Source organism: Chamaea fasciata, unplaced genomic scaffold (assembly GCF_029207755.1).
Source record: "Chamaea fasciata isolate MVZ Bird 193981 ecotype frontalis unplaced genomic scaffold, bChaFas1.0.hap1 SCAF_26, whole genome shotgun sequence".
In the NCBI taxonomy this organism is placed as follows: domain Eukaryota; kingdom Metazoa; phylum Chordata; class Aves; order Passeriformes; family Sylviidae; genus Chamaea; species Chamaea fasciata.
Window position 1 is genome coordinate 5,508,595 of NW_027094111.1, and position 10,488 is coordinate 5,519,082.

The window sequence follows — 10,488 nt, forward strand, 5'->3', positions numbered from 1 at the left end:
TGTGCACAAAGACATCGAAAAATAAGAGATTTAATACTGGAATTAATGTAAAAACATTTAAATGCGCACAAAGAAATTAAAAATATATTCAATACTTGAATTAATGTAAAAACGTTTAGATGTGCACAAAGGCGTTTGAAACAGAGCTATTTAATACTGGAATTAATATAAAATATATTTTAAAAAATAAAAGTACGGTTTAAAAAATTAATATAATAAAACTTTATTAAGTTTTAAAAAATTAAATTTATTTTTTAAAAAATTAATATAATACAAACAAGGCGGAGCCCCAAAGGCAGCGGGAATTCTGGCGCTGCTTCCCGGCGGTGTCATCCCAGGACACGGCGGGCTGCGCCGCGGCGGCGGAGGGGTTAAAGGAACTCTCCCGTTCCGCCGCCATCTGAAGCGTGCACATTCCAAGTGCTAATTATGCCTCACAAAGGCGCAGCACAAAGCCCTGCATGATACCGGCGAAGATTTCAGCGCTGCCAGCACAGATTATTTGGAATTTTTTAAATTTTTTTTCCTTTTTTTTTTTTTTTTTTTTTTTTTTTTTTTTTTTTTTTTTTTGGTGGGTTAAAATAGAGGAGAAATGTTCAAAGCCTGCCCGGATATTTGCTCCCCTAAAGTCATGGAAATCTGACCTAACAGCAATTTTCAGAGGGATTTGGTGGTTTTGGGCTGGCAGGGAAATTTAACCAGCCGTGGCTCACCTGGAAAAGGAGGTGGATGAAGCTAAAGCCTAAAAATCAGGAGAGAAAAAAACAAAATCAGTTCTAAGGGATCAGAGGAAGGGGTTTAGTGGCCAGATTTCCCCCAGCAAAGGTGTCAAACCAGGGAGAGGTGGCACGGCTGGGACAGCTCCTGCTCCTCCAGCCTTTCCAGTTGGAAATTCCAGATGTGGGGAAAGGGGAAATTTGGATTTGAGGGTGGCAAATAACGAGATGTGGAGGTGAGGACAGCTGGGAGCAGCAGCTGAGGGAGTTGGCAGCTCTGGCACCCCGGGGATGAGGCAGAGAGGGGCTGGAGAAGGGAAGTTCCCAGGATGGATCTGCCCAAATTTCTGTATTAACCTGAACGTGCCCAAATTTCTGTATTTATCTGGATGTGCCCAAATTTGTGTATTTACTTGAATGCCCCCGAATTTCTACATTGACTTGGACGTCCCCAAATTTCTGTATTTACCTGAATGTGCCCAAATTTTGGTATTTACTGGACATCCCCAAATTTTTTTTATTTATCTGAACATGCCTAAAATTCTGTATTTACCTACACGTGCCCAAGTTTTTGCATTTACTTGGACATCCCCATATTTCTGTATTGATCGGGATGTGCTCGGATTTTTGTATTTACCTGGATGGACCCAGATTTCTGTATTTACCTGGACATACCCAAATTTCTGTACTTACCTGCCCAACTCCAGCAGCTCACAGAGCCAAATCCAACCAGTGACCAGCACTGAGCTGGTTTAATTATAGAATTTTGGCCTTTTTCCTTCTGCAAGTCCTGAGTTCCTTCTGGGTTTTTTGCTGCCTGGAATTGCAGGAGTGGGGAGCCCAAGGCTCTGTCGTGCCCTGACATATGGTGGGGTCACAGGGGCTGGAAACAGAGTTAAAATGTGGTTTGTAAGAGGTGAAGAGCAGGGTTAAAATGTGGTTTGTAAGAGGTGAAAACAGAGCTACATGTGGGCCTATAAGAGGTGAAAAGTAGGGTTAAAATATGGGTTTATAAGAGGTGAAAACAGAGCTAAAATATGGATTTTTAAGAGGTGGAAGCAGAGTTACAATATGGATTTTAAAGAGGCGAAAAGCAGAGTTAAAACATGGGTTTGTAAGAGGTGAAAAGCAGGGTTAAATGTGAGTCTACAAGACGTGAAAATCAGAGTTAAATGCGGATTTATAAGAGGTGAAAAGCAGAGTTAAAATATGGGATTATATCAGGTGAAAAGCAGAGTTAAAATACGGGATTAGATCAGGAGAAAAGCAGAGTAAAAATCTGGATTTTTAAGAGGTGAAAGGCAGAGTTAAAATATGGATTTTTAAGAGGTGAAAAGCAGAGTTTAAATACAGATTTATAGGGTGAAAAGGAGGGTTAAAATGTGGATTTTTATCTCTGTTGGCTTTTTGAACAGCTGAGCGTTGCTAATTAGCAAAGTTTCTGATGCCAACCAGGGTTTTCCAGTCCCACTCCTGCTCTTCCAGGTGGGACTGAACCCAAAACAGGTGTGCAAACCCCAGGGAATTGTTTGTGCACGGAGCAGGCTCAAAATCCAGGGGAAAGCCACATTTGGGGAGGTGTGGGTGGGCAAATCCCACCCCAAAAATCATCCCAAAAAGGTGGAAAAGGGCAGGGATGTGAAGCCATCATGGCTGGGTTCAGTGGAGGAATTTTTCCTGATATCCTGGGAGAAGGGGGTGACCCCAAAACTTCCTCATTCTGGAATAAACAACATTGCTGAACCAGAAAATCCCTCCCAGAGCAAAACCAGCCACGCTGAAAGGCAGAAATTTTGGGGATGGTTTTGGGATGAGGGAAAGAAGGAAGGGAAATTTTAGGAACACTCAGAGGTTATTCACACTCTTCCTACAGACAGGAATAAAAATAATAAAGCATTGTGACAATTATTGTTTTATATTGTTTGGACAACCAAGGTTTTTCTATTTATATTTTAATACTGATATAAATGTTATCATGTAAAATGGGTGTAAATGGAATGATTAATATTGGTATAAATTTTATATTTAATATTGGTGTAAATGGTGTAATTAAAAATGGTATAAAGGATATCATTAATATTGGTGCAAATGTTATACTTAATATTGGTGTGTTGTATTTAATTTTGGTGTAAATGGTGTATTTCATGTTGGTATAAATGCCATATTATTATTATTGGTATAAACGATAGTTAATATTTTTGTAATTGTTATATTTAATATTGGTACAAATATTGTATTTAATATTGGTGTAAATGCTATAATTAATATCGGTGCAAATGTTATATTTAATATTTCTGTGTTGTATTTAATATTGGTGTAAATGGTATCATTAATATTGGTGTAAATTGTATAATTAATATCGGTGTAAATGTTATATTTAATCTTTATCTTAAATATATTTAATGTGTGTTACAGTTAATATTGACATACATGTTATGTTTAATATTGGTATAAATGTTATAATTTATATAAGTATAAAAGTTTTATTTAATATTGGTGCAAACATTGTCAACTTTAGGGCACTAAAATTACCCCACACTTTGCTGCTTATTCTGAAAATCTCCTATTTCTTAATTGTCAAAACCAGAAAATCCTGGAATCGTTAGGTTGATTATCATCAAGTCCACTTGCATCCCATCCTTCCTGCTGCAGATGATATTTTATTTCCAAAGCCACCAGAATATTTCATTTTTAGCTTTACACCCTCAGTTTTCCCCCTGCACTGGAGTTTATCTTACACTGGGCTCCACAGCGTGGCAAAGTCGAGGTGTCCAGAGCTTGGGAACGTGAAAAACAGGGGTTTTAAATAAAATTTTCAATAAAATTTGTTGCACATATAAATTTTCCTGCATCCCTCTGAGGTGAGTCCTTCCTTCCCCAGCAGCAGAGATCCGGGAGCAGAGCGAGGTTTGTGCTTTATTTCCCCAAAATTCTTTCAGCATCTGCTCCGAAAGCAGGGATTTGTTTTGTTTGCTGTGGCAGTCAGCACTGCAGGCTTTGGCTGCTTTATAAAATATTCATGGGTTTCTGGGCTCTTCCTTCTGTTTTCCAGGTGGGGAATTCTGGCTGGCACGTGAAATTGGGTAATGGTGAAATTTTAAACGGTTTAAATGATTAAATGGTGAAATTGTGAAATGGTGAAACTGTGAAATCATTAGATTGTGAAATGGTTGAATGGTTAAATTGTTGAAGTCTTAAATTGTGAAATGATTAAATGGTTAAATTCTGAAATTGTGAAATGGTTAAATGGTGAAATTGTTCAATTGTTGAATTGTTAAATTGTGAAGTTGTGGGCTTTTTTTCCTTGGCTCTCCCTTTTCTATTGTATTTAGCTACATCAAGAACTTCATCAACCCAAGGTAAATCAAAATAAAAAATCCAAACCAACCTCATTTCTCTAATCTATTCTCGGTTGTTTTTTCCCAACTCAGGTTTTTCTTCCCAATGTTGTCCATTATCACAGGAATTCCTGACTGCAATGGGACCCACTGCACAGACACCCCAAAATCCCACCCTGTGCCTCCCTGTGAGCGGTGTCCAAACATTTCTTGGACTAATTAATAATAATTAATTATCGAGCTGTAAATAGTGATGAGTGCTGGGCTGCAGCTGATCCTTTCAGCAGTGGCATTCCCAGTCCTATCCTTGTGTCAGGCCTAAATCAAGGGACAGATTAATTCAGGACTGCCCAAATATTCAGCTAGACCCCAAAATGAGCCAGCTCAGTTATTTTCCCCTTCCCAGAAACCTGTTCTGTCCTCTCTGGCACGGAGCAAGAAAAGCTGAATTTAAAAAAAAAAAAAAAAAAAGGAAAAAAAAGTGGTAATTAAATGAGGAATATGAGATTTCCAGTTGAAATCTTGACCCACTGGGCAGGAGAATCCCCGAGTTAATTCATCCCCGTGGTCCCTTCCAGCCTCACCCAATCCCTGATCTCCCTTCCAGCCTTTCAAGCTCAAAAAATAGGCAAAATTAAACTTTGAAAAAGAATCATCCCAGCCCCAATCCCTGCAGCTGCCGTGGGGAACAAAGCTCCTGATGATTCAGGAGCTGAGGCAGATCCAGCTCTTGGCTCTTCAGGAGAGGGGAGGGAAAAAAAGCAAACCCAGTTTGAAGCACTGAAATCAGCCTGGCTGTCAGTGGTTTTGTTTGTTTTCAGCACAGATTTGGGAGCTGTGAATATCTCAGGGAGTTGTGCTGGCATCTGGGAATTTGGGGATGAGCTGGAGCTGTCGGGGCTGGTTTTGCTCCCTGCCCGCAGTGGGGCTGAAAGCTCCGGGGTCCTGCTGCTCCCAGCCCCTCCCAGGGGACAAGGACGGGATCTCCTCTCCAACTCCCCTGTTAGTGACACAATGGGTGAAAAAACCCCAATTAGTCGGATAAGAACTCATTTTAACCATTTCTAACATTTCCATATTGTTTTCCTCTGCATATTTTGCCATTTTGCCTAACGTTTCCGTATGTCCATTTCGTGTTTTATTGGGGTATAACCCAGCACGGGGCACCAGAGGCAGCTCAGAGTTTTGGAGCGACCCAAAATCCTGTGGTGAGGCCCCTCCCCAATCCTGGTCACATCTGGGCAGGGCACAGCTGGACTGTCACCACCCCAGCGTCACCACCCCAGGGAGGATGGTGACATTGTGGTGTTCCAAAGGAGGGAGGGCTCAGCACCCACCCGTTCCCAGAAACCCCATAAAAATCTCCGGAGGGCTGGATGGGGAAGAACAACCCCACAAAACTCAGGAAATCAAAGGATGCCCCTCCAGGCTGTGGGGGTGCTCCGGGAGGCTGGAGAAGGAATAAATCCAGAGAGGAGCTGGGGATGGGAATGGTGCTCTGGTGTAGCCCTGGTTCCATGCCTGAGGTGTTTTGGTTTTCTGAAATTCTTTTCCCAGGGAGTTTTCTGTAAACATTAGAAATGTTTCTGTAACTGTCACTTTGTTATCCATTCCTTTCCCTAGGAGGGACTTCTTGATGTCCCTCTGCTCTGACCAATGGGAGCGAAGAGGTTTGTCTCTGTGTCACCAATCAGATTGGTCTGTGTGAAATAGCATAAAAGGGAGACACATCCCAAAAATCAAGGAGTCGTTTTCAGCCTTCTAGAGTCCGAGTTCTGTGTCGTTGCGGTGTAACACAGCGTCACTCTGGGGCTCTGTGTTGGTTTGGCACAGCCTGGTCTCTGGGAGCTGGGGGGGCACAGAGGTGGCTCCTGTGGGAAGCTTCTGGAAGCTTCCACCGTGTCCAGCAGAGCCAGTCCCTGGAGGCTCTGAGGATGGACACGCTGCTGGCCAAGGCGGCGGCGATGGGAGAGGTCGGAAGTGCCTCTGTGGCAACAGATTTATGAAGGAAATCAAACCAAAGTCACACGGTTTTGCTTCTAGCCAGGGAAGAGGAGGAGGTGAGAACATGTGAGGGAACAACATGGGAACGCCGAGGGCAGCGGGGAAGGAGGGGCAGGAGGTGCTCCAGGTGATGGAGCTGAAATTCCTCTGCAGCCTGTGGTGAGACCATGGTGAGGCAGCTGTGCCCCTGCAGCCCATGGGGATCCATGGGGGATACAGAGATCACCCACAGCCCGTGGGGATCCATGGGGGACACAGAGATCCACCCACAGCCCGTGGGGATCCACGGGGGACGCAGAGATCCACCCACAGCCCGTGGGGATCCACGGGGGACGCAGAGATCCACCCACAGCCCGTGGGGATCCATGGGGGATACAGAGATCCACCCACAGCCCGTGGGGATCCATGGGGGATACAGAGATCCACCCACAGCCCGTGGGGATCCACGGGGGACACAGAGATCCACCCACAGCCCGTGGGGATCCACGGGGGACACAGAGATCCACCCACAGCCCGTGGGGATCCATGGGGGATACAGAGATCCACCCACAGCCTGTGGGGATTCACAGGGATGCAGAGATCCACCCACAGCCCATGGGGAGGTGCCCAGGCTGGAGCAGTGGATCCCTGGAGGAGGCTGTGATCCAGTGGAGAGAGGTCCCTGCTCCCAGGCTGGAGCAGCCTGTCCTTGCAGGACGGCGCCCCGGGGAAGAGTGACCCACCCTGCAGCAGTTTTGGGAGGGCTGTGTGCCCGTGGGAGGGACTCACATTGCAGGAATTTTGGCAGGACTGCTGCTCCTGAGATTGGACCCACACCGGAGAAGTTTACAGAGAACTGTCTCCTGACGCTGTTGTCCACTACGATGACACAGACTCCAACTTCAGAGGGCTGAAAATGACTCCTTGATTTTTGGGATGTGTCTCCCTTTTATGCTATTTCACACAGACCAATTTGATTGGTGACACAAAGACAAACCTCTTCGCTCACATTGGTCAGAGCAGAGGGACATCAAAAAGAAATCCCTCCTGGGGAAAGGAATGAAAATATAGGTACAGTTACTAAAACTCTTCTCTTGTTTACAGAAAATTCCTTGGGAAAAAAATTTCAGAAAACCAAAACACCTCAGGAGCGGAACCAGAGCTGCAGTCTCCTGTGTGAGGGACCCCCCGGGCTCACAGGGGAGGGCTCCTCTCCCTGAGCAGCAGAAGGAAAATCTCGGTGATGAACTGACCCAACCTCCCCGCCCTGTCCCCTGTGCTGTTGGTGTGAAGGAGGGAGGGGCTGGGGGGAAAAGGTGTTTCAAGGGCTTATTTCACTTCTCATTAGCCTCCTCTGACTCTGTTAGTAACGAAGTCACTTTGCAACTTAAGCTGAGCCTTTTCTGCCCTTGAAGTGTTTTCTCCTGATCCTTACCTCACCCACGAACTCTCTGTAAACTGTTTTTTCCCCTCCTCTGCCCAGCTGTGGCACGGGAGGATGAGTGAACTGCTCTGGCGCTGGGCTGGTGTCAAACCACGGCACCCAGAAAAATCCCCGGAGCGCTGGATGGGGAAAAACAACCCCACAAACCCCAGGAAACCAAAGGATGCCCCTCCCAGCTGTGGGGATGCTCCAGGGGGCTGGAGAGGGAATAAATCCGGAGAGGAGATGGGGATGGGGATGGTGCTCTGGGATTCCCAGTCCCGAATCAGGAAATGCTTTTGGTTCTGGTTCCTCACAGAGTAGGTGTTAGGGGGGAAAATAAATCCTGGGTTTCTGCAGGAGGACATTCCCCACGGGCCTGGGGGAGTTGGGAATGGCTGGGAAAGTTGGACCAAAAAAAACAATAATGTCGAGATCTGGGATTTTTTCCATGGTGAGGATGAGGAGGAGGGAGCAGGGAGAGGAGGAAGGGCAGAGCAGGAGGGCGGGACAGGACCCTGCAGGACCTCAGCCCAGAAATGACCAGGACAGAGCAAAACCAGGTAAAAAAACTCCACCCAAAGCATTTCCTGGAATCGCCACCCCAGGCCCAGCTCAGGAGTGACCAGAGAGGGGCTGGAGCCTCCTCAGCTGCGATATTCCAGGAAAAGACTCCAAATTCAGGGGCACATAGAGAGGGGCAGGTTTTCTTGCTGGTTTGGACTTTTTTCTTTTTTGGGGGAGATGGAATCATGTTTTAACAGGTATTTAGGACTTTTTATTCACTATTCCTTAAATCACTGCTGCTGCAAGGGAGTTCTTTTATATGAACTTATATATTTTATGTCTATATTTATATATTATATATATTATATATTTATTACACGTTTAATATTTAATAAATGTTATATATTATATTTATTATATTATATTTCCATATATTTCTATTTTATATTTCTATTTCTATTTCTATTTATATTTATATTTATATTATATGCTTATATATTTTATACATATATGTTTATATATTTTATACATATTGAACATTCATAATATATTTATATATTATATACTTTATGTATTTCTAATTTAATATATATTTTGATATTTTATATATCTTTCTGTGGTTTTTATATCCAGCCCTGGTCTGCTGTCAGGCCCTGGGCATGGGGACAGCAGAGCCCTGTCCTTGTCCAGGTCCCACCTGAACCCTGAGGGTTTTCCCTGATGTCCTCTCACTTCCCATGTCCAAGCTGTGACTTTATTCCATGTTTTCCTGGGTGCTCCATAGGTCAGTCCCCAGGAGATTTTTTTTCTCTGTCTTTGAGGGGGTTTTGTGGCTTTTTGTCCTCCCTTCTGTCCTGAAATGACAGACACCAGCTGCCAGCCTGTCCTGGTGGCACCCGGCAGTGCTTGTGTCCCTGAGGGTCCCTGGGGTCCCTGGAGGTCCCTGGTGTCCCTGAGGGTCTTTGGTGTCCCTGAGGGTGCCCAGTGTCCCTGGGGGTCCCTGGTGCCCCTGATCAGGAAAATAAAAAGGATTTGGGGAGGTTTTGCTGTCTGGGAAAACTGAAATGATCACAATTCCCATTTTCCAGCCCTTCCCACCATGGGAAGGTCAGGATAGAGAGGTTTTTGTGGGATTACCTCAGGATGATCTTCCCTACAAGTCAAACCCTCCCAGGTCCTGGTTGATCATCTTCATTTATTGCCTTTTCTTCCTAAAATGATTTTAAACGAGGAAGTGCTAATTAAAGTTTGGATTTCCTTTCTACTGGCCATGCAGGCTCCCACTAAAACCCTCAAAGACTTCCCTTCCCTTCCCTTCCCTTCCCTTCCCTTCCCTTCCCTTCCCTTCCCTTCCCTTCCCTTCCCTTCCCTTCCCTTCCCTTCCCTTCCCTTCCCTTCCCTTCCCTTCCCTTCCCTTCCCTTCCCTTCCCTTCCCTTCCCTTCCCTTCCCTTCCCTTCCCTTCCCTTCCCTTCCCTTCCCTTCATTTGATTTCAGAGTAAAATCCAGAAAATTTGGGCAAAACCTCCTCGTTTTTGGGTGAGGTGAAGCTGTGCCAGCCCCAGGTCATGGGTGGAGAGTTTCAGTTTTTGTGACAGCCCCAGCAGTGAACGTTGATGATTTTTTTGGCGGTTTTTCAGCTGCCCGAAATGCCACAGGAGAATCCTGGAAAAGGATTTTACAGGAGGCAAACCCCACCAGGTGTCTTCGGCCGCGTCCCTTCTGTTCACGCCTTCACTGGAGGTTTGCTGAACTTAGAAATTAAATATAATACAATCAATATAATCTGCATTAAATTAGATTCTGAATAAAGTGAGGCAATCCCAGCTCAGTGCAAATAGAAATGAATTAAAGCCAGGTCTCATTTGAGCAGCTCAGAAATAAATTTTTTGTAGGAAATTTGACTTTTTGGGGTTTTGGTTTGGTTTGGTTCTTGTTCGTTTGTTTTTCGGGGGGTTTTCTGTGGAGTATTTTTTGTTTGTTTGTGTGTTTTTTGGGTTTTTTGGGGGGATTGGTTTATTTTTTTTAATATCATCAATGAGGTTTTAGAGTGATCTTCTCACTGGAGCAGGGGAAGGGAGGAACTTATGGCTGAAATTTGAGTTGTGGCAGCAAAATCCCAGAACTCAGCCCAGGAAAGTCCCCTCAAATCTTAGGAAAAAACCTTAAGGCGAGGTTTTTTTGGCAGTTTTATAGAAACAGTGAAAGGGTCGAGCAAATCCTGAGTGATTTATTCCTCCTTGCACCGCTTCCTCGCTGTTTGAATCAAAGAACAATTTTCCTGCTGCCCAATAATAAATAACGGTAGGAGAAGTGGAGTGGCTGAATTATCAGGGAAAAAAAAAAGGTCCTGATTAGAATATCCATGAGCAGAAATTGGCTTTTTATGGTGGCCCCACTGTGCTAAATCTGCAGCCCCATTAATCCCTTCCACCCTTTGGAGCCACTAAATCGAGTTACCTGGAGCATCTGTTGAGTAAACTGCAAAAACCTGGAGGGTTTGGCAATTATTGTTATTTATTT